Below are 24,601 nucleotides of genomic sequence, written 5' to 3'. Positions count from 1 at the left end.
CCGCTTTCGCTCCCTCAGCAGGACAGCCCGGGTGGCCAGCAGCGTCTCTGGCAGCCAGCACTTCCCAGCTGAGTGGACCTAGCACATCACTGATCCTCTGTGCCTCAGCTTCCTCATCTAGAAAGTGGGAGCAATAGTCGTTTATATCTGATGGGGCTGTCTAATATATGTCTGTGTTTAATAAATGTCAGCTATTGTCATCATCATCATCATCATCAACACCTGGTGGGGGTGGGGGTTTGCTTTTTAAGGAGGGGAAGCCTCCTGGTCCCTGTCATCCAATGCCTCGCACTCTGTAAACCGCGCAGTCACTGGAGGTTAGGTTGACCCTTCACGCATACTCGCCGAGGAGGCCTCTGTGCAGCGTGAGTCACCCCCACTTAAAGGGGACGGGAGTCTGCAGCCTGTCATGGGGGGTCAGAAGGTCCCCTGGCTCCATGAGAGGAGCCCAGCCCAGCCCTGGGCCCAGAAAGAAACAGTGGGCTTCCATAGCTAACTGGCCATGGGGCGCCACGGAGAAGCTGGGCGACTCAGGTCAGAGGGCATAACGCGATGAGCGAATGCTGGCGCTGTGGGCGCACATCAGCCCGAGCCAGGTTTCCGCTCCTCTCCTACTTGCTGTGAGACCAGGCGAGTTATCTAACTTCTCGGCTCGGTGCCTCATTTTTTATCCTCGATAAACGAAGATGGTCTCAATAGAAATGACTTCATGGTATGGATGTTGGGAAGATCTGAGAATCAAGTAAATACTTAATCAAAAGTAATTGTTACAGCGCCCAGCTGGTGTTGCCCAGTGGTTGAGAGTTGACCTGTGAACCGGGAGGTCACAGTTCGATATCCGGATTGGGGGCTTGGTCCCCACTGTGGGGGGTGCAGGAGGCAGCCGATCAGTGATTCTCTCTCATCATTGATGTTTCTAGCTCTCTCTCCCTCTCCCTTCCTCTTTGACATCAATAATGAAAATACATACATTTTTTAAAAAGTAATTGTTATTATGATTCTCACCACCACCATCATCATGACTGGGGATCGTGGTGACAGACAGCTCTAGGGATCTGCCACGATGGAGAAGCCACAGGAAGGAGAAAAGGCAGCAGGGACAAGGATGTGTCTTGGATGGGGTGAGCTTTGGGTGGTGGCAAGCCATTTAGTTAGTATTAAATATAAAAAGTCACACGTATTCCTACTGCACCCTTCCCAGGAGTGAGTAATGGGTGCTCACATCATTTGCATTTTGTAGCGGAGGATTCGGAGGAATTGATTACCAGCCACCTTCATGCGAAACTACAGACATGGTTTAGCTCCGTCAGCTGCTGCGCCCCATCCAGGCCCTGCTCCTGGAGGGGTGGCCATCTGGCCCGGGCAGAGGCGACCTCGCAGGGCAGGTCTGTGACTCCACAACCTGCTAACATGATGAGCGTCACACAACCAGCCTGTCAGTCCCCTTGGTCTCAGCCGGCCTCCGGATTTCATGCCTCATCCTATGTGCACACCCTTTGTGCTCCCTTTTGCTCACGTTTCCTGCCTGCCTTTGCCATCCCACCCACTCCGCATGCCTCCTTCTCTGGGCTTCCATTTTTCTTCTTCCTTTTTAATGCAGTGTTTTGGGTTTTTTTTCTCTTTCTCTTTTACACCCCCCACCTCCCTCCTCCCTGCACACCAATCAAATTCCTGCTTACTTCTTGCCATACTCATTATTCTACCTCATCACCCCGCCCCCCCATTCCTAGAAGACAGCTCGCAGCGCCTCGCCCTCCCCCTCCCCCTCCCCTCGCCATGCCCACCCTGCACACATTCCAGCAGCCCGGCAATCAGTAACTTCGCATCACGCTTCCCAGCTCTCCGAGTTCACACTACTTGTTACTACTCTCCTCGCGGCTGCTCTCTAGGGTTTCTGTGGGGGGGCGGGGGGGGGGGTTAATGTTAAAGATCCACTTGCACAATATCCTGGGTGCAAGTGGAACCCACGGTTAAGTTTCCTCGCACGTTTACACCTCTCGTAGATGCATTTTAACTAGCAGCTCGGGTCCAGGCTCGGTCATGCCGGGAGGAGGGCTGGGTCCTGGGGGACAGTTTCCCTCGCTGTGATGGAGAAACCCACCTGGACATGCAGGGCTGGTCCCCCCGCGCCCTCATCCCCCACTCGCCCCGTCTCACGCGGATGAGGCATGGCTTTCTCCTTTGTGGACTCATGTTCTGCTCCTCATGGAGCTCAGCCTGCCTCCCAGTGCGTGTGTGTGCGTGTGTGTGTGCGTGTGCGTGTGTGTGTGTGTGTGAACACACGTGTGCGGCCACTGCCTTCTCTCCAAAGAGCTCACCTCTCTCCTGCCATCTTACCCGGCCCCAGGAGGTGGCTCTCGGCTCTCCCTCTCCCTCTGCCCTGTCTCCCTGCCCCCCACTCGGCTTCGGCTTCCCCGGCTCCCAACTCCTCCGGCTCAGCAGCCGCTAGCTGAGCTGGGGCGGGGGGGGGGGGTGGGGGGGGGGTAGGGGTGCGTGCGCAGCTCGGCCGAGCTGCCAGCCGGCCTGTCACTGGAGAGTTTGGGTTTGCATTCAGAAGAAGGGGGGAGGGGAGGAGGGGGAGGGGGGAGGAGAAGGTGGAGGGGGCGCCGAGGAGGGGGCGCCGGGGAGGGAGGGAGGGAGAATGTCTTGTTTGTGGCTTGTCAGCAATTGCTTGAGACAAGCTTCCATGTGTGAAAGCTACTTGGCATGAATGCCTGGGCCGTACCAAGTGTGGCGGCCGCGAGAGGGGAGGCGGGCGGCAAACAGATCCGAGCGGAGCAGACAATAGGCCCCTCAAGTGTTCCCCCTAAGTTGCTTTGATGTTGTCCTGGTGTCTTGCTACCGGGAGGCCAGGGATTGCAGGAAAAGGGTCTCTTTTTGTCTTCATTCACTTTCCCCCTCGGCCCCTGAAATGATTCTCCAGGATTTCTCCTCGTGAGCAAGGTAAGCGCCCCGCCGATCCCCGCCCGGTCCCCTCCCGGCGGCCGCGGGTCCGCCGAGCGGGGTCTCATTCCTGCGCTGCGCCGAGCGCGGTCCTGCGCCGCGAGCTCCCGCGGGCGCTCGGGCTGGGGGTGGCCACTCTTCTCGGGAACCCCAGCAACACGATCTGTGCCTCGGGGTGGGGGGGGGGAGGGGTGGATGGAGGGGGTGGGAGGAGGGCGTGAGGGGGGGAAAGAGGAGAGGAGGGCAGAGCCGGGTTCAGAGCCGCCCCAGCCGAGCCCGGGGAGGCCCTGCGCGCCCGGAGCTGCGCGTCCCCGGGCTGAGCGCGGCCGCCCGGCTCTGCCCGCTGCCGGCGGAGGATGCGGGAGCTTTGTGTGCCCGGGTGCCCGGGTGCCCGGGTGCCGTGGGTGCGTGTGCGTGTGCATGGAGGTCCCACGCACTGCCGGGGAGAGCTCGCTGCGAAGGGGAGGTCCCCAGCCCGCATCCCGCGCCCAGACTCTGGGGCAGAGCCGGCAGGAAGGGAGAGCAACAGAACTCTGCCCCAGACAAGCCAGAAACTTTTCCAGGCTCGGGGATGGCTCTGGGGGTGGGTGCTCTACACTGAGGGGTGCTCCGTGCCTCGGTTTCCCCATCTGTAAAGCCGGGAGAGCTGACCCGGGACGCTGTCCGCCTCCCTGGGATGTGGCGGGAGGGGACAGACCATTCTGTCTGAAACGCCGGGCATCACCGGTCGAAGGGTTCTCCTCATTCCTGATCATCACCATCCTGATCATGAAACCGTCCTTAGGGACACCCTGAGTCCAATAGATCGGGACCCAGATCAAGTGTCGGGGCATCTGTAAGGAAACAAAAAGCCTTTCCACCTGTTGGCTTCTGTCCTTCTCTCTTGTGCCTTCCCAGTAGATTTATTGGCCGATTTGTTCAGAGAATGGGGTGGGAGGGCTTGTGTTTTCCCCGTCCTCCTCACTTGCACAGATTTTTTAAAAGAAGGTCAGTGTGAGATGCTGGGTGAGAAAATGTGCCGCCCGTTCCAGTAGTTTATTCCAGACCTTGTGTTCCGGGCCAGGCCGGGCCTGAGGCACATCTGTAAACTCCACTTTGGGCTTAAAGATTTTTGACTGTGGCTTTTACAGATTAAATGAGGGGTCCTTACAATTGCTGTTGATCAGAGAGTAAATATCTTACTGTGTGTATGAGGGTAGGCATGCAAAGGCTGTTGACTCACTGGTGGTTTTGTGGATAAAACCTTTTGCTTTTTAGAGTGACATCTAGAGAGGTCGGAGTAGAGGGCTAAAATCAGTGCCTGGGAGTCATCTTTAAAGAAAAAAATGTCTGCTTGTTTTCTGGAATTGTGGCTTTCCTTTCTCCTGCTCTCATACAGTGATTGCTTCAAGGCCCTCTTTGAATTCTCTGGGGGAATTTCCCTTTCTTATCGGATTCTGGGTTTTCTGTGACTCTGCTACTTGTCCAAAAATTCTGCAGAAGTCTGGAGGCCATGACTCCTCCATTCCAACTGAAATCAGACTGACTCCCTGTGATCGCTAGAGACGGAAGCAAGGAGGCGGCCCTGGTTGGGAACACTGATGTTCTTGGCTTCGAGGCCCAGGAACCCTGCTCCTGGCTCCTGGCTGTGGGAAAGGATGCAGCGCGATATTCATTGGCCTGGATCTGGCGTGAAGCTACTCTCCCGCCCCCGCCTCCATAGAATGTTTCATTTGGAATAGAATTGAACTTCATGTTTTAAAACTTAATTGTTTTCTACTTGGTTTGTCTCTGGCAAGATTTTAGGATCTAGGGATCTTCCAAACATGTTAGAATTTCAGAACTGCGAGGGGAAAGAAAGGTTACTCATTGAGTTTCAATGAAGACACTGAAGCCCAAGAAAGATCAGCGATGATCTGAGGGGCTCAGTGAAGCTGCCCACCCTGGGGTTCAGAGTGCCCTGAGGGTCCTATGGCAGCACCCCAGCCCTGGCCCCGGTGCCTACGTTTGATTTTGCACACCGAGCGCTCGGGCACCCAAGCTAGACACCTTTTGGAGTTCTGTTTGCTGTGCTGGATCCCAGCAGCCCACTCAGCCCTGCGCATGGCACATGACACAAACATGGCAAGTGTACATGCATTTTCGTGAATTAATTCCTATATTCATTTGTTTATTCAACTCATATTGTATTTAATTTTAATAATCAACCGAGGGTATTTTTTCATTGATTTTTTTAGAGTTTAAGAGAGAGGGAAGAACAGAGTGAATCATCGATGTGAGAGAAACACATCGATTGGTTGCTTCCTGCACCCTCCCAACCTGGGCCTGGGCCGGGGAGGGGCCTGCAACCAAGGTACGTGCCCTTGACCAGAATCGAACCTGGGACCCTTTGGTCCACAGGCCAACGTTCTATCCACTGAACCAAACTGGCTAGGGCTCAGCTCCTATTTTAGGGGCACTTACTATGCAGCAGGCACCTTGCTGGGCACTGAGGATGTAGGAAAGAGCAAGGCCCATGTGCCTTTGTTCTCAGGGAGCTTGCTGTCTTGGTGTTATAATCAATATTAACCACACAGTTAAACAAATGGTAATAATATTGATGCCATACATAGAACAGCATGCAGGTATTATCATGCAGGCATGAAGCTGTATAAATAATTGACCTAAAGTTTGTAACATAAGCTAACTGTCTTTTCCCTCTGTGGCTGAGTTCTTGCCCTAGCCAACTTCTGCTCACACAGTCCAGCATTTCCAAAGACACTACAAAGCTCCCTCTCCTTCTCCCAGACCCCCCGTCTCTCTACACAGTACAACAGAGACACAAATAATATCTGCTAACCCTTTACACTCACCAGTAGAGAGCTTCACACAGGCTGTGAGCCGGCCTGTTATACAGGGTAACTGGGTAACTCATGTGACAACCTCTGTGCTGTTAAACCCTGATGGGCATTGGAAGGGCTCCTGGCCAGTGGGGTCTCCGCACTCAGTCCATGGTTCTTAGTTGAAACTAAAGGCTCACCTGCAGGAAACCACCATTATCACTGCCATCTTGGAATTCCAAAGACAATAGAGTCATGAAATGGCTTTCCCATTTCTCCTAACAATTATGTATATCAGGGGGAAAAATTTTAAAACCTCTTTAATGGGTGACCTTTTGGCTGAGTTTTTAAAATCTTACTGGTTTCGCCCTGGCCTGTGTGGCTCAGTTGGTTGGAGCATCCTTCGTACATGAAAAGGTCTCAGGTTCGATTCCCTGTCAGGGCACAAACCCTGGTTGATGGTTCCATTCCCTGTCTGGGCATATGTGGGAGGCAACCAAACAGTGTTTCATTCTTGCATTGATGGTTCCCTCTCTCTCCCTTTCCCTTTCTCTTTTTCTAAAGTAAATAAATAGCATGTCCTTGGAGGAGGATTAAAACTAAATAAATTTTAAAAAATAAAATCTTACTGGTTTCATGAGATAAAAGATAGGAATACCTTCCCCTCCTGCCCACCGCCCCCAAACCCCCAGTTGTGGTCTGGAGATAATGTAGGGTTGAAATGCCAGTCACTTCTTTGGAGGCAGATTTGGGTTAATGCTTGTATCACCCTTTTCAACATTGTCTTTCTCTAGTACTCAGAAGTGCTGTATTCATTGTTATCAATCCATCTTTTTTTTTTTAAGATTAATTTAGCAGTTTAAAAGGAAGACTGACGTGCCCACCCCCACATGGGTTTGGTGTGTATACTTTGGGATCCCACACAGGGTGTGTGATTAAGTCTTGTGATGAGCCCTAGCCAGGTGGCTCAGTTGGTTGAAACATCATCCCATACACCAAAAAGGCTGAGGGTTCGATCCCAGGCTGAGAGACGAGAGGGAGAAACACTGATCGGTTGCCTCCCACACCCCCTCTACTAGGGATCGAGCCCACAACCTGGGCCTGTGCCCTGTCCGGGAATCAAACCAGTAACCTCCTGGTTCATGGGCCAACGTTCAACCACTGGGCTACACAGGCTGAGCTCCATGTTTTATTTTTTCTCCCTCTCCCCCTTGCTCTCTCTCTAAAATCAATAAAAACATATTCTGGGGTGAGGATTTTAAAAAAGACTGTGATGAGCAAAATAAAAGTAATTTCTGTGAACCCAGCGTCTCAGGAAGTGAAGTCTGCCCACTCTTAGCCATAGCATCAACTTCACCATCTGCATTTGGCACCTGTGGCTGCTGCCCTCTATGGCCGTTGACTGCATTTGCAAGTCTTTGATCACTTCCACCACCTGCCCCCCAAAGTGTTACTCATGGGGAGCTGCCTGTGGGGGAGGAATCTGAGGCTCCTTGGAAAAGTAATCCAAAGAGTAGAGTCATCTGAGTGGGGAGTTACAGCGTGAATAAAACAAGAACCCTCTTGGGGAAGATGGAACGTGACCGGGGAGCCAGACAGCAGCCATCCAGGCCACCCTTAACCCTGGGGGAATACGAATGAAGACTGTGATGACATTTAAAAAGGGGCAATGTGCGGAACTGTGTGTAAAAAAAGTCCTGCTGAAGGTAAAATCAACACGATGTGCCAGGCATCCCCAACTCCCTTGGTTCCAAACACTGCATTGGCATTTCGTTTTTATTTTTATTTATTGGTTTGCGCGAGAGAGATTGATTTTTCGCTCCATTTATTTCTGCTTTCATTGGTTGATGCTGGTATGTGCCCTGACTAGGGATCAAACCCACAACCTTGGTGTATCAGGAGGATGCTCTAACCAACCGAGCCACCTGGCCGTGGCCTGCATGTAGTTCCATTGAAGGGAATTTTGTGTTGTTGTTGTTTTTTTTCCCTCCAAGAGACATAAACATAAGATGTAAAATGGAAATGTTCTCTATTTCTTTTAAGCCTGGACATGTCATTGCACTTTAAAGGGCTATCTGCTTAGTCCTCTTTTATAATAGCCCTGTGAATGAAGGAACATGACTGTTCTTAGGTTCTATTTGAATAAGGTTACATGACTCACAAGAAAATAAGAGGCAAGATGGCTAGCTGATTACATTTCCCGTTAGGCCAAATCTCCGCCGATGAGAGGCAGAGCAGTGAGACAATCACCATGATAGTCAGGGGAAAGGTATTGTGTTGACATGGCATTCAAATAATTGCCTTAGTTTTGCCCCTTTATTTAAAGACTTAGATTTAGCATGTTGATTAAAAAAAGAGACATTTCCCCAATTCTAATTTTTTAAAATATATTTTTATTGATTTCTAGAGAGGAAGGGAGGGAGAGAGATAGATTCAGTAAGATTTTTATAAATTTCAGTAAGATTTTATTTTTTAAAATTTATTTAATTTTAATCCTCATTCAAGGACATGCTATTTATTTACTTTAGAAAAAGAGAAAGGGAGAGGGAGAGAGAGAGAGAATCAGTGATGAGAGAGAATCATTGATCAGCTGCCTCCAGCATCTCCCCCCACCCCCGCTTCCACTAGAGATCTAGCCAGCAACCTGGGCATGTACCCTTGACCGGAAATTGAAATGTGACCTCCTGGTTCCTAGGTTGACGTTCAACCACTGAGCCACATGGTCTGGGCCCCAATTCTAACTTAATAATTATCTTTTTTACAAAGCCCATTGGACCACTCTCTGGTTTGGGTTTGCCAGTCTCTGACCCAGACTTCCCATTCTACTTTTCTGGACTCTTTCAGAATAAAGGGATTGAACTAAATCCTCTCTAAGTTTCCCACCGACTGTTACTCAGTATTTTCTGATTCTATGAATAGGATCTTCCATGCATCTGGCCTTCTGGTCACCTTATACAAGGCCCAATTAAAGAACCATGGCTACCAAACTGCAAATATTGTGAGTTTTGTGGATATATGGGATTCATTCCTATACATCCAAACTATGTTGATACTTAGAAGTGCAAAGTGCCATAGGAAAAAGTGAGATTTTAATTTATGGATTTTTAGAAAATTTGCCAGTCAGCATGCAGGCTCACGTGCAAGGAGACTGAAAACCATTTTCAAAAGAATAGGCTGTTGTGAATGCATGTCTTCCTGTGTAATAATATGAACTTAGAGTGGATGAGCACTGGGTACAGCTCTTAGCTTCACCATCTCACTGATTTTTCATGGAAACCTTGCTGTTCTTTGTGTATCACGCTTACATACTAGTATTCTTTTGTGGCTGCGAGGGACCAGTTTAAGCAACTGTAGTGTTGATAATATATGCTGTGCGTTTAACACTATGCTTTTGACAGTCTTTATGATATGCCACTCCTGAAGAATATTGGTGAAGACTTGCTGATATGATGATAGATCCATTACATATACCTTTAGGATGTAAGTAATAAGCTGCTTTGGAATTGTGGCCACGGGTGGGACAGAAAGGGTAGAAAATGAAGGATGCTTTCATTAATCATGTTTTCTGTGATTGGCCAAACCTTTAAAAAGCTATGTATTTTTAAAATTTCATGTGGTAGCTCTTAATGCAATATTTAGATCCTCAGAATAAGTTCTTTAACCATGTTTAAGAATCTATTATGGCAAGGGAGGCCAGCTCAAGGCTGCTTTGACACTTAGTAAATCAGTGACTCTTTGAATTGGTCTTATTTCTATCTGAAAAAAATAAAATAAAAAATAAAATGTATATAAGATATAATTATTTTTTAATTGGAGAAGAGAATTTGAAGGCCATGTATAATATTTTTTGACTTATTTTGTTCCTTTATTCTTGGTTGCTTAAAATTCCTAACGTTGGATATCTTGCTTACTTCATAACAATCCTAAGAAGTAGATACATAAGAGAAATGTGTTATTATCTGTAAAGATGGGAAACAGGTTTGGGAAGTGGTATACCTGCAAACTTTTAGAATGTAAGAATATACTCTGTAGAAATATGTGACCTGTTTGGTTATTGATAATGCTAAACTATAAAGGGAAAGAAAAGCATATTCTATATATTATTATTACCAATCTAATTTTTAGTGATCTAAGTAATTATGAAAAGTACTTTTTAAAAGTTTTTTTTAATGATTTTTTAGAGAGAGAAGAAGGGAGCGGGAGAGAGAGCAAAACATCGATGTGAGAGTGGAACATAGATGGCTGCCTCCTGCATGCCCCCCCACGGGGATGGAGCCTGCAACCCCGGCATGCGCCCTGACCTAGAATAGAACCAGCAGCCTTTTGGCACACAGGATGACACCCAACCAACTGAGTCCCTCCCGCCAGGGCTCAAGAGTATTTTTATGCTCTTCACTTAAAGATTCAAAATGCCTCTAATCTAGAACTTTGGAGAGCTTTAGTAATTTCCATAAAAAAATATAATCACTCTTTTTCTTTCTTTTTTAAAAAAAAATATTTTTATTGATTTCAGAGAGGAAGGAGAGGGAGAGAAAGAGAGATAGAAACATCAATGATGAGAGAGAACCATTGATCGGCTGCCTCCTGCACGCCCCGCGCCGGCGATTAAGCCCACAACCCGGGCATGTGCCCTGACCAGGAATCAAACCATGACCTCCTGGCTTGTAGGTCGATGCCCAACTACTGAGCAACACTGGCCTGCCACTCACTCTTTTTCTTGAAGAACAAATATATAAACTCAAAATTAACAGTAATGGCAGCTGACAGAAGCAAAGCCAGAACAGAAACTTGTGAACCTTAGGTAGCTTTTTTGGGGTCTAATACTAGATATACTGGATTTTCTATTACCCTTGGTGCTTGTGTAGTTAGTATATGTTTGAGGGGAGAAATTGCTAAGCATCTATAGAAAGGAACTTTTTGAATGTGGGCCAAAGGCATACTTGTTGTAAGGAGGCCTGGATTGGTGAATTACTGAATAGAACCTGTGACATCCTGGGGTGGTTAAGGCAACAATCGTCTCAGGATGAAGTACACGTTCATCACTAAGTATTTTGTATATCCCTGAAGCCTCGCTTTTCTTATGTCCAACTTTTCTATCCTAAAGTTTTCAGTCGTGTTTTCCATTCTTAGACCTGTGGTTCCCTACCTAAGAGTTTATTTTTTATGTCAAAGAATCACAGATGATACATGAGTTGGTGAAGCTCGTCTTGACATTTAGGTAGCAGCTGAAGAGAAGTTTCTTCTCTCCCAGGAACCGGGGCCCGGAATGGAGACACCTTTGAGGACGGTGGGCAGTCGACAGAGTCAGATAAACTACTGCGTCCGGGAATCTGCAGCTCTGACTCATCTAGGCAAAGACAGGCAATGCAACTTAACTTCCTCTTCTACCAAAGGTTTTACATGCTGAACCTTCTGGAAAAGGGCCCTCTGGTCGCAAAGAACTGACCCACTATAGTTTCCTCTAGAAAAGCAGCACTGATTGTGACAACGCCACCGAGGGAGCCTGAAATCAGGTTGGAAATGTTTCCGATACGGAGGCAGCTCTAGGGACAACCTCGTTCTCTCACGGTGTGTGTGCTTCCTGCTGCGTGGTCTTCTAGCTTTACTCGGAACAAGCTCTCTCAGCCGCACAGCTGTGGCTTCTACCCAAGTGCTGCTTTCCTACTTGCTAAGACCCCCATATCCAGAACGGTACCCTCTCCACCATGGCTCCTTTCCTTACATTCTGTCGTTCGTACTTCATCCTGGTAATTGCTTCATTCTCTCAGAATTCCCTAATTCAGATTCCCAAGAAAGAACCTAATTAACCCAACTCATCTTTCCATTGCCCTATCTTTTAGGTCCCTAACCAGCCTGTGGTTGGCATTGCCCAAGGGTCAGAAGCACACCTCTCATCATCTTCGCTGTGGCAAAGGGAGGGGGGTAGGGTATAAAACTTGGTATAAAACTGGATTACCTTCAGTAGGAACTATGGAAGGACCATCTTCCCTTCTATGTAGCTGGCAACAAATGCGTTTGGCATAGCTGATGGAAGTCTATTATGGAAGTCTAAGAAAGTAAGGATAACAGATTAAAAATTAAAATGTTCCATGGATAAGGATTAGTATCACTGAGATAAGACCATGGGAACACATAGCAAAGTTATAACCAGGAAAGAAATTGGGAGAGCGAAGTGTATTAGAGTTAGTTCTTAGATGAGTGATATCATTTCAGACATTTTTAAAAAGCAAGAGTCGGTGAATAGTGTCAGTGAGGCTGTAGTGACATGGATCACAGAGACTGAAAAGGAAACACATTCCTGGAATTAAGGATGGGGGCGAGGATAAATGGGAATGCTGAGCTTCTCGAGGAGTTTCTGCCTAGCCCCTCTTCCTCTGCTTTCCTCTTTCCTCAATCCCTCTTACCTTTAGTTTCTGGAATAATCTGTCACCAACTATTGGTGTGACCTTGGTCTGGGTATTTATTCTCTCTGAAACTCAATTTACTCATTTATAAAATAGGGATAGTAATGATTATTTCAATCGCTATTTTGAGAATTAAATTAGATGGCATGCCATATTAAAGCGACTGCTACATGTTACCTGGATGTAATAGGTGCTCAGTCGATTGTAGCCATTATCCTGGCACATAGGAGTGAAGGAGACTTTAAACGATGTGCTGGGGAACATTTTGCTTGTTACATCATTTATTCCTTATAACAACCCTGAAGGACTTACATTATTATTTCTATTTTATGAGCAGGATACAATAACAATATTTAATTCGTATTTGCTATGTGCAAAGCACTGAGATAAACCCTTTCATGCGCTGTATTATTTAGCCCAAGACAGGTGCTCTGAGTGGCCTCATCTCACAGTTGAGGAGACTGAGGGCTGGGGAGTGTAACTTGCCCAAAAGTCATACAATGCGTAAGTGACCACAGAGCTTGCGTACCAGCCCACCGGAACTTAGGTCAGTTCTGACTCCAGAGTGTTCCAGAGCCGTGTCTGAGGAAGGCCAATGTGACCGAGTCAAGACTCGGGTCTGTTCACAGCAGGACTTCTGCAGGTCCCACCAGAGACGGTGCTGCTCGAAGGAAGGCTTGTGGTACACCTGAGTCTGGGTACTGATCACACAGACCAGGGCAAGTACAAAGGAAAATTTTTTTAAAAAATTAAAGTACATCAAACTAAGGTCTCTCAGACCTGTTGAAATGATTTGACAAACATTTGTCGAATGTCTATTGTGTGTCCGGCCATGAAAAGTGAGCTTGGCATTGTGGGAATGCAGGATGAGTAAGGCTGATTTCTTATCTGGAAGAGGCGTTTATTCTGGTGGGGGGAGATAGGTGCTCACACAACTAATTATAAAGCGTAAAGCGGTGGGTCAAGAAACAGCGGTAAAGTCCAGAAAGAGAATAAGTTGGTGGTAAAAGGAATGGTGGCGGAAGGGACGGGGAAGGCTTCATGCAGGAAACGGCATTTGCAATCGTCTTTGAGGGGATGAATATGGAAGCACTAGAAGCCTTCCATATTCTCCTCTTTCTTCACCAATGGTTTTATAAAAGGTGGTATGAAGTCGCTAACTACTGTGGTAATTTATTGGCATAAAGTAGCTAACTACTGTGGTAATTTATTGGCATAAAGTAGCTAACTACTGTGGTAATTTATTGGCAGATAATGGTGTTTTCAAAGATTAGATTCTTTGGCTAAAATGGAGAAATACCTACTCTTATTAATCATAAGAATATAAATTGCACTGCTATGAATAACATCTGGAAACAGCCCAAGTGTCCTTCAGTAAATGAGTGGATAAAAAAGCTGTGGTACAGCCCAGCCAGTGTGGCTCAGTGGTTGAGCATCAACCTATGAACTAGGAGGTCACAGTTTGATTCCTGATCAGGGCACATGCCCAGGTTGCAGGCTCTATCCCCAGTAAGGGGCATGCAGGAGACAGCCAATCAATGATTCTCTCTCATCATTGACGTTTCTATCTCTCTCCTCCTCTCACTTCTTCTCTGAAATTAAAGCTGTGGTACATTTACACCAGGGAATACTGTGCAGCTGTAAAAAAGAAGGATCTCTTACAGCATGGAGGGATCTGGAGAGCATTATGCTAAGTGAAATAAGCCAGTCAGAGAAAGACAAGTATCACATGATCTCACTCATATGTGGAATCTAATGAACAAAATAGATCCAGAGACATGGAAGCATGGAACAGACTGTCAATCTCAGAGGGAAGGTGGGGGTGGGGAGAGATTAATGGGGTTAGGCAGTGAGGGAGGATAGAATTATAAGCATATATTGGCATTTTCCTGGTCTGCACTTATACGTATTTCTATTGCAGGAATAAGAAAATAGAATCCTCTGTTCTGTACAGCGTAGTCAGGGGTGAATCTGTGGTTGTCTGGCAATTCAACAAGGGCCTTCGAACCCCTCAGGTGGCCAAATGGTACAAAGGATCAGTTCTGAGCTGCACTGTGTGGTATGAAGCGGTGCTAAGATGCTGGGCAGTGGGTCATTTATCCATCTATACTTTGGGTGGAGATTGTACTGTGTAGCTGGGACATTACCAATACCAGGATGTCTGAATCTTTTTGAGACCGTCCTAATTTAAAACATTCTGTCCTGTCTCCATAAGCATGTTCATGACTGGTAGTCTGTGTATTCTGATTGTTATTTCTGGTAGCTAGGGTTTCCCTGTTTAAAGACATCTGCGTGTGGACTTCATCCGCTTGCACTGAGAATGTACGTGCTCAGCTCCGTGGAAGATGGAGACCTGGCTAAGACCTGGTTTTGCATGATTTGGTTCTTTGCTCAAATCCCCTTTTCCCAGTCTCTGTCATTGGACTTTATGCTCATCTTTCAAGGCCTGGCTCCAATGTCCCTTTCCTCACAAAGTCTCTGAGTTCCTAGATCCAGCGCCATCGTTTGGCATTGGCTATTTCTGTAATTACAAGAAAATATTTTAATGACACACATTGATGTTATAAGTTCACTTTAAAAATCAGAATTTGGCACTGGGCCCTTTTATTTCAAAGAAAACAAATGTTTCCTTGTTGCATGCCATCTTGTACTTTTCTGGAATAATCAAATCGCTATATGTGTTCACGATCACGAATACCTTGCGAGGTGATAACAGGAGGGCAGGGCAGGCTCTCCTCACCCGTCTCAGTCGAGTTTTCCGGGTTTAACAATGTCCCCCCAGCAGGGTTCCTGCCTTCCAAGTGGCTGGTGCTCGGAGACATTTATTGACCTGAATCTAATGCTGTGCTTTTGTCCTACTGGTGTTGGGTCTGGTGACATTGCTGTCTGAGCCCCCGTTCCCTATTGGAAAAGAAACATTGCTTTACAAAAAAACCACACACATATCTTAACTGACTTTAGGATGGAACCACATAAAATAAGCAGTAATTGTAAGTTTTTTTTATAAAAGCCTAAGAGACCCTTAGGACTGAATGACCAGAATGACTGGTCAACCAGTCACTATGACACAGACTGACCACCAGGGGGCAGACACAAAGCGCAGGAGCTGTCCCCTGTGGTCAGTGCGCTCCCACAGTCAACCTCCGCCTTCCGGACTGGCCGGCGGTGTTGGCCTTTGGCATCCGTTCCTTCTGCACCTGGCCTGGTGACCTCCTCTCCCAACCTTGGCCCTGGGCTGGGATGGAGAACCGGGAGTGGGTGGTGGCGGACCCAGGGGGGCTGAGGGCCAGCTCCCTTTTCGGGGCCAGTGGCCAACCTCCAGTACCCCATCTCTCCCCCCAGCCAGCAGGCCCCGATTGGCCAGGATGTGGTCAGCCCTGATCACGGGCCAGGCCTAGGGACCCCGCCTGTGCACGAATTCATGCACTGGGCCTCTAGTTATTAATAAGCATCATTAAAATAGCATGAACTGGTGGAATTTCTTCCTTTGCATGCTTTTACAGGCCGAGTGGGCAGGCTTGATAAATGAACTGTCCTTTTCCATCTCTAATATGATTCCTTGAAATTTTATGTAGACAAGTGGAGGCTGATGTACACTGGAAGGAACCGTCAAAACAGCTCACGCTCACTGATGGGCTCTGAATTACTCCACTTGTAAGTGCTCAGGAAAAAGATCTTGAATCCATTGTGGATTGCTCAATGGAGACATCTGCTCTGTGCAGCGGCAGAGAATGAATGAGGGATAATGGGCTGCATTAACTCTGAGAACGGAATAAAGAATAATGCAGAAAATAATACAGTGCGCATAAGTTGGCATTGACTATTTCTGTAATTACAATTAAACATTTTAATGATATACATTGATGTTATGACTTCACCTTAAAATCAGAATTTGGTGCTGGGTCCTTTCATTTCAAATAAGACAAAGTAGAACACAGAAGACCTAGAGGGAATCAACAGACGGTCTCCAACGCATGTGAGGATTTGCCTGAAACTGAAAAGACAAGGAAGTTTTAATTTGGATAAAGGGAATTATGAATTGTATGAATTTATTTAAAATTAATGAAAGTTTCAGAAAACTGCTAGTGCTGGCTCCTGATTATCCTTGGTAGTGGAGGGAGAAGATAAGCAGGATAATTGAAATCTCTGATATTCTCCAGCCCTCGTTGTAGCTATCAGTTGAAGCATCTTGTTCTATGAAAACTTTTAACAGGTGAACAAATGCAAGACACCACAGCCTGGGTTTGTGAACTAAATGGCCCCTGGGGCACTGGAAAGTACACAGAATTTGGCATAAGTGACCAGAATTCTAGACCTCATCTGGCATTATCATGTGTTGTTCTCTAATGATCACGTGTTGTTCTCTAATGATACAACCTTGAATGCTACGCTTATCTTCTACGAGACCCAGTTCCCTCATCGGTACAATGGAGGTTGTAGTAAGACTTATTTTACGGGTTTGTTGGGAGAACTAACCGAGCTCCATTGGAAGTAGTTGGTGAGCTGTGATGTGTGATATGGAGAGCTGGCTGTTCCGAGCCTGCTTCCCACTAGCTCAAGAGTAGACAAGGCGCCCAGCCCCGGGGGCTTACACCAGGCCTTCCCTTCTCCTGGATCTTCTCCTGCTGAAGAGGCAGGAGATGCTTAGAAGAGGTGCCACATGTCCTGTATCCCCAGAATCATCTGCAGCGTGCCCATCCCCTCGCTCCCGGAAGCCTTAAGATAACTGGGCACATGCTTTTATTGATGCGTGATTGTTGAAAGGTCATCTCTTGTCATTTTTACCCCAGCCCTTTGAGGCGCACACAAACTATCCTCATCCTACAGGCTCAGACACTGAGATACGGACAGTTTACTTAAGAGCACGCAGTAATGGCCAAGTAAAGAGTTATGCCTATGCTATCTTTATTTCTGAAGTCCAGAAAACTGACTTATGTGACCATTCTGATCCCTCCCCCGAGAGTGACTGGCCTTCCCTCATTTCCCCAGGAACTCCTAGTCTCTCTGGCAGACAGTTCGCCAGGGTGCCTGTCCTAAGCCCTCTCTTGCCCTGGAAGAAGTTGTTTTGTCGGCCGTGGCACCTGTATTGTAGCTCTGAACACATTCTTATGTTGGCAACAGTAGAAACTCTTATGCCCCATTCAATTAATAGTCAGTGATTTAGCTGAACAAGGCAGTTAAAGCAGGAGTCATACAACATGATAGAATCCTTCCTTAATCCTTTATTTCAACTTAAAACGCCCCTCAAGTTGTTGATATGGAGCCAAGGCCTTGTCCTGTGAGTGTAGGGCCTCCATTAGCACTCTGTCCTATTGACTGTAGAAGCCACACCCCTGAGTGGCTTTTCAGAGTGACTTTGGTTTGGTTGCTTTCAAGTGGAGCAAGACCGTGAGGCATCTTGTGCGCAGCCGCCTGTTCCAGGTTTAACGATGTGCAGTGGCTCGCCCGTGCCCCGGTGGACAGCACGTCTTTTACCAACTCACCGTGAATGTGCCCTTTCCAAACATGCAACGTAGATCTTGTAGATGCCGCTGTCTCACTAGCACTCATATTTCATGACTGTAAGTTGTTTAATTAAATTGTGTAATGATGATGCTAGGGAGAGCTAGCATGAGTAGGTTTGGGGACAAACACGCTGACTTCTGCGCAGACCCCGGTGGGAGCAGCAGAGGGCGGGTCCTGGCAGAGCTGCTGCCCGCTGTGGTCACAGGCGCGCGGGCTGTGTCTTCACTGAGCGGCTCACGGAGGGATGGAGACCACAGGTTCGTCAGTAAGTGTCAGTCACTCAGGAGAGGCCCTGCTCCGAATCACTCTGTCCCGTGTCTGGCCTAGAAGATAAATGCCTCAAAGGTCTAGCTTTTCTCTTTCTAGTTAGTCCTGGGACTCAACACAGTGATAGGTACGTAATGGGCCCCCAATATACACTGCCCAGCGAGCTAACTGCCAGTTCCAGCAAAACACAACCAGGCTTGCCCCTGTACATCTTCCGGCCCGGGCTCTTAGCGACCCTCCCCGGGCCAGGAGAGCTGGATTAGGGAAAGAGAGAAAGAGCTAGCAAAGGAATTCCTGATATTGCTGTAAGATAAGATATACTGTATATACATATACCTGTAACCATGCAATGGTTAAATGTCAGGCCGCCATAAAGAAGGGCGTTTCGTGTCATTAACCTGGGTAACTCACTAACACAAAATAGCAGCGAGACGACACGCTTGGTACAGCTTTATAAAGGGTTAGATGTGATCTTGCACGAGAAAGGAGTCCACACTTACCACCAGAGTCCGACTGCAGACAGCCTCCGTGATGAGCACGTTCCGGGCCAGCCAGGCCAAGGGAAGATCTCCCGCACTGACCATGTCCTGCAGCGCTGCGCTGATTATATGCTTCTTGTGACAAAGTAAAGCATCGTGAATTGAGCACCAGGAGAGGAAAGAAGTCTTATCTAAAGGATATTAAACTTGACAGAGATATTCCGTGATGGGTTATTGTTTGAGAGGTGGGAGTAGTGTTGGTGGTGGCAGGGATATCCTTTCCTAAGATGCAGCTAAAACCATTCGCCCTGCTGCTCAATAAATGTTTGGACTAAATATACTGAGCACACAGAGGTGGGCAGTTACAGAAATCGTACATGGCCACAGGAAAGGGATGAGAAGGGATTTTCTATCTATCTATCTATAGTATACACATACATGTAGTATGTATGGTGTGTGTGTGTGTGTGTGTGTGTGTGTAGAATACAATGAATCCTCCATAGGATCTGGTGTAAACCTCATTAATTTTTCATGTTGAGAATCTAATTAATAATTCTTGAGGATCTCCCTGTCCTCAAGGGGTTATGAAGCCATTGTCTAGAAAAGGAAGAATGAAATTAACATTGTCTTGAGCATTCATTGTGTGCGCCTATTGTGCTAAGTGTTTAGTATATGTTAGTGTATTCCTCTGAATATAAGTTGCCATTGATTTTTGTAAGACCTACATTGCTTTATGCGCCACTATGAAAGGAAAAACACCCACTTCCAGCTAAACTATGGCACAGCATCGCTGTCGAAATTCACCTGGATTTCAGAGCTGTTACAATGTGGCAAATATACATCTTGGAATCAATGAGCTATGGCATCTGATTGAAGCCGTCCAACAACCCTTAAATGAAGTATTACCATTGCCAGGTGCATAAAGTGAGGTGCAGAGAAATCAAGTCATTTGCTTCAAGTGAAATAGGGAAGTGTCAGAGCTGGAGTTCGACCCAAATTAGTCTGTCTCCAAATCCACCGCCCTTTCCATCATACCATGCTGCTGACTGAAATCAGTGCTTGCCCGGGACTCAGAGATTTACAAAAGTAAGTCATAAAAACACTGTATGCTGCTGAAAGCATTTACCTTTGGACTTATCCGGCAGGACCTTTCCGTGGGGCGGGGAGGGGCCGGAGGCACCGGCAGTGACACCAAGGTCAGTGGCAGGTCTGGGCGACTGAGGGCGGAGGGAGCCCCGAGGTCCTCCAGTCCAGCCTCTGGCACCCGAACCTGATGACAACTCCCCGAGGAGTCACGGAGTCACCGGCCGGAGCAGCACCAGGCCGCGGGCAGCTCCCAGCTCCGTGTGTGAGGGCGTAGAGTTGGTCTCACTGCCTTAACACCACGCGGCCCTTCCCATATTTGTAAACAACTCGTAGGGTCCCTCTGACTTCTCTCCTCCACATCCTCCAAGCTGAAATCCCGAGTTCCTTGTAGGACATGGGAGAGATCTCTCTCTGGCCACTCTCCTGAATGTGCTTCGGTTTGTCTGTGTCCCTTGGAAAGAGAGGCATCCGGAACTGGTGTTTTGCTCCGTAGATGACAGACATCTATCCCCGCTCTTGCCGTAGGCGCCGTACTTCTCTTGGTACAACTTACGAGTACGTCGGATTTTCCCAGCACCTCGTCTCAGAAGCGGGAACTCCTTCTTCCCTGCTCCTTCTCCTTCTCCACTCTTCTCTCTCCCTTCTTTTTGATTTTATTTTTTTAACACCTGCTGCTATGTAGGCAACCTGGAGTTTAAAGTTCATTTTGTTAGAATCAACATTTTGAGGATTTTCTGCTTTAGGCTTTTTTCTCCCCATTTGATGGTCACCTCTTCCAATTTTGTAACATCCACAAGATGAGATTTAAAAAATAGCTTAAACTAAAGCAAACAAATTAAGCAGGACAGGGCCAAAGGCAGAGCCCGTTGGGAGGTCATGGGGAATCTTTTAGTTGTTCGCTTACCCATCCCCCAGTTCTTCTGTCTTGCCCCATATCCCCATGTTGTTCGTGAGAACACCAGGGCTTTACATGCCATCCCCTTTAACTTGGGCAAAACGTCCACATGTCGGATAGTGTTGTCCCATTTTACAGACAGGCACACTGAGCCCAGGCAAGTGAAGTGGCTTGCCCAGGACTACCTGTTAGAAGCAGAACTGGGGTTTGTACCCCAGTGTTCATGTTCCTTCTCTACAGTGGCTGTGCCATTGTGATTTCCAGAGATGGTGTTTTTTTCCTCATTTTCCTGAGCTATATGACAGCACTCTGACCTCAAGAAGCCATGTGTCATAATAGACATGTACTCTCTTCCTGCTTCCCCCGGAGAACCTCGGGCAGGAGAGCAGCTGCCACACTCATTGCTAAGCATAGCACTCACAGCCCTCCCTTCCCATCACCTCTCTTAGAAACAGACAAAAATTATTTGAAAAAGAAGATTCTTGCCTGGCTGGCATGGCTCAGTGGTTGAGTGTCAACCTATGAACCAGGAGGTCACGGTTCGATTCCTGGTCAGGGCACATGCCCAGTTTGTGAGCTCCATCCCCAGTGTGGGGCATGCAGGAGGCAGCCAATCAATGATCCTCATCATTGACGTTTCTCTCTCTCTCCCTCTCCCTTCCTCTCTGAAATCAATAAAAATATATTTTTTTAAAAAGAAAAGAAAAAGAACATTCTGGCCCTGGCCGGTGTGGCTCAGTTGGTTGGGCGTTGTCCTGTGCACTGAAAGGTCCCGGTTCAGTTCCCATCAGAGCACATGCCCAGGCTCAGGTTCAATCCCTGGTCAGTGGGGTGGATGTGGGAGGCAACCAATCAATGTTTCTCTCTCACATCAATGCTTCTCTCTCTCCCTCTCCCTTCCCCTCTCTTAAAAAAAAAAATCAATAAAAACATTTTTTTAAAAAGACAAAAAATGATTCTTTCTTGGACCCTGGGCAGTCATACAATAGTTGGTCCGGAAGGCCAGGCCTTCCTTAGTTCACAGAAAACAGAGTCTTAGAAGCTGGTGAAAGCTAGTTACCTGAGCTCTTGGTAATAAAGCCTCTCTCTCTCTCTCTCTCTCTCTCTCTCTCTCTCTCTCTCTCTCTCTTCCCTCTCCCCCCCCCCCCCCTCCATCCCCCCATGCGCATAGAAACCAGAATTAGAGAGCTTAGCTCTCACTCCCTTCCTCAGGTCATGCTCTGAGGACTTAATATTGCAGAATAAATTCCTACTGTAAAGTGAAAAAAAAAACAAAAAACGAACGATGGGGAACCAGGCCTGCTACTCACACCACAGCTGTAGGCAGCCTGTGGTCGGCAGGAGGCCTGATGGCAGGTGAGACTCCTGGGGCTGCCGTCCAAGGTCCGGGACGAGGTAAGCGCACGCTGAGAAGTGTCCAGGCCACGTGTCTCCCTGAGACTTTGGGGGATCCCCGACTCTCCCAGGAGGAAGCAGTTTAACTAAGACATACAAACGCGGTGCCATCACTTCATGGGCACGTCGTGGTTCTCAGACATGGTCAACAGCGGCTGGTTTGCTACTGAACAGTTGCTAACAATGCGGATGCCTTAACTAACAGCAGGGCATCGAGTTACCTTCTTTCATAAGGAGAGTCAAGGTCAGTGCACGAAGCAAAAGGCAGTGAGTGAGGCGAGGTTGTCCTGCTCCCCAAGCAAACGCTGTGCCCATTTTCTGCACAAATAGAAGCCTTCACTCCCCGAGGGAGTTCATTCGGCACCTTCCTTCCCAAGCGAAGCCACGTGGGATAAACGCACTCGCCGCACCCTGGACGGAAGCACATGAATACAGTTACCTGGTTGCTAATACGGAGCAGTGAAGAATTAGGGAATCAGCTGGGACTTTTTTCTTTTATTCCAAAATGCAGCTGCTCAACTCAGAATTAATTGCTAAGGGAAATGGGTCTACATTATTTCCCATAAGCCTGCCTCGGGGACTGAAGGACTGTGGGGAGTGGGAGCCAGGGCCTCGGAATCTGTGTCCTAAGGCACTGAGCGCAGTACATGCTTTTCAGCGGCTCCCAAGGGGCGTTCTCTCACATCCATTCCGTGCCCATCGATGGGAACCTATTTCCAGGCCTGTGTGTGTTTCCCAGAAGCCGTTAAATGCCACGTGAAGATGAAAGGGCAGACCCTTCTGTCCCTCTTGTAATTATTCATAATTTTCTCCAATCATCTGACGGAGCAATGCCACCTAAAGACAAATTTTAGGTGTAATTATCGATGTGTTCACTTATTCATTCAACAAATATTTATGAAACACCTTCTGCACGCCGTGTTCTCTGCTAGGGACTAACAAGCATAAAAAATGAATGAGATTCAGCCATCCTCCGCAAGGACCTAAAGATAGCCGGAATACAAAGAACAGCTTAAGAAACGCTTCTGAGAGGTTCAGAGAGAATCCCATAGGAGGGTCCCAGCTACTCAGAAAGCGGAGAAAGCCTCGCCAAGGTGGTATCATTCCTCTCCGGAGACTGAACAGGATAGGATCTCAACAGATATAATCAGAGGAAGCATCCGTTCAGGCCAGGAAGCAAGGCAGGCCTGGCTGACGTGGCTCAGTGGTTGAGGGTCGACCTGTGAACCAGGAGGTCACGGTTCGATTCCCAGTCAGGGCACATGCCTGGATTGCAGGCTCCATTCCAGTGTGGGGCGTGCAGGAGGCAGCTGGTCAATGATTCTCTCTCATCATTGATGTTTCTCTCCCTCTCCCTTCTCTGAAATCAATAAAAATATATTAATTAAAAAAAAAGAAAAAAGAAAAAGCAAGGCATGTTCTGAGAAGAGCAAGGAGACCATTTGGCCAAAGTGCCGGATGAGTGTAGGCGAGTATGGAGAGAACAGCAGTTCAGGATACGCAGAAGGTCTAAAACCCTGGATAGAGAATGACAACTTCCTTGCTGCAGATGCTGCAGGGTGAAGAGCCATTGGAAGTTCTTGAGCAAAAGACTGACATGGCAGAACTTTACTTCTGGAAGGTTCCTCCAGCCATGGCATGTGGAGTGGGAGGGTCAGACTAGTGAGAGAGCCGTGGAAGGACTTCCGGTGAGACGTGCTAAGGACTTGGATTAGGGTGATGGAGTGGAAATGCAAAGGAGGAGAGGAGCTTCAGAAACACTAGATTGAGGCAGATTCGGTAGGATTTGGCAACAGATTACATGGGGGTGGGAGAGACCCAACCTGACAGAACTGGCAAAGAGACAGTGCTCGGAAGAGAAACTGGTGTGTGCACTCGTGTGCTTACACTTACATGTTTGGGCAAGGGGATGCCAGGGTTAGGAATCATCTTTCTTTCTTTTTTTTTTTTAAATATATTTCATTGATTCTTTACAGAGAAGAAGGGGGAGGGATAGAGAGTTAGAAACATCGATGAGAGAGAAACATCGATCAGCTGCCTCCTGCACACCCACCACTGGGGATGTGCCCACAACCAAGGTACATGCCCTTGACCGGAATCGAACCCGGGACCCTTTAGTCTGCAGGCCGACGCTCTATCCACTGAGCCAAACCGGCCTGGGCAGGAATCATCTTTCTAAAGGCAAAGCAGATTTCATGCTCCCCTGCTTAGTAACATCAAAATGCCGTTCGCTGCATTTAGGATGAACTCCTCCCCATGGCCGACACACGCTCTGCGGGATCGGGCCCTCATCTCTTAGCCCTCTCCGGCGCTGCAGCTTTAGCCACATGGCCGTCCTTCAGTCCCTCAAACGTTCCAACTTCATTTCTCCCTCCGGACCTTTGCATCTGCTGTGCCTCTGCCCAGGACACTCTGCCCTCACAGACTGGCCGTTTCTTGTCAGTCAGGTCTCAGCTTAAGCGTCATCTCCTCCGAGAGGCCTTCCCTAACGGATCAGTTGCCATACCCTCAGCCCACAGCCGCTCCATCAGTCACCCTGCTTTTCTCTCTTTATAGTACTTGCCATCATCTGAAATTCTTAGGCATTTGTTGACTTAGTGTCTGTTTCCCTCGACCAGAAGTAAGCTTTACGGGTGTGTTGTTCATCCCTGTGTCCTGATGATGAGAACCAAGCCTGGCACATAGCAGGTGCATTGCAAATAGTTGTTGAGTGACTGAATGAATGAGTGAATGGGTTCTCTTTGGGGAATGCTGGCTCTTCATATAAGTACTAGAGGCCAGGTTCACGGATTCGTGCACCGGTGGGGTCCCTCGGTCTGGCCTGTGGGG

This window comes from Myotis nattereri (genome assembly GCF_964212035.1).
Source record: "Myotis nattereri genome assembly, chromosome: 18".
Taxonomy (NCBI): domain Eukaryota; kingdom Metazoa; phylum Chordata; class Mammalia; order Chiroptera; family Vespertilionidae; genus Myotis; species Myotis nattereri.
This window is presented reverse-complemented; position numbering follows the sequence as displayed.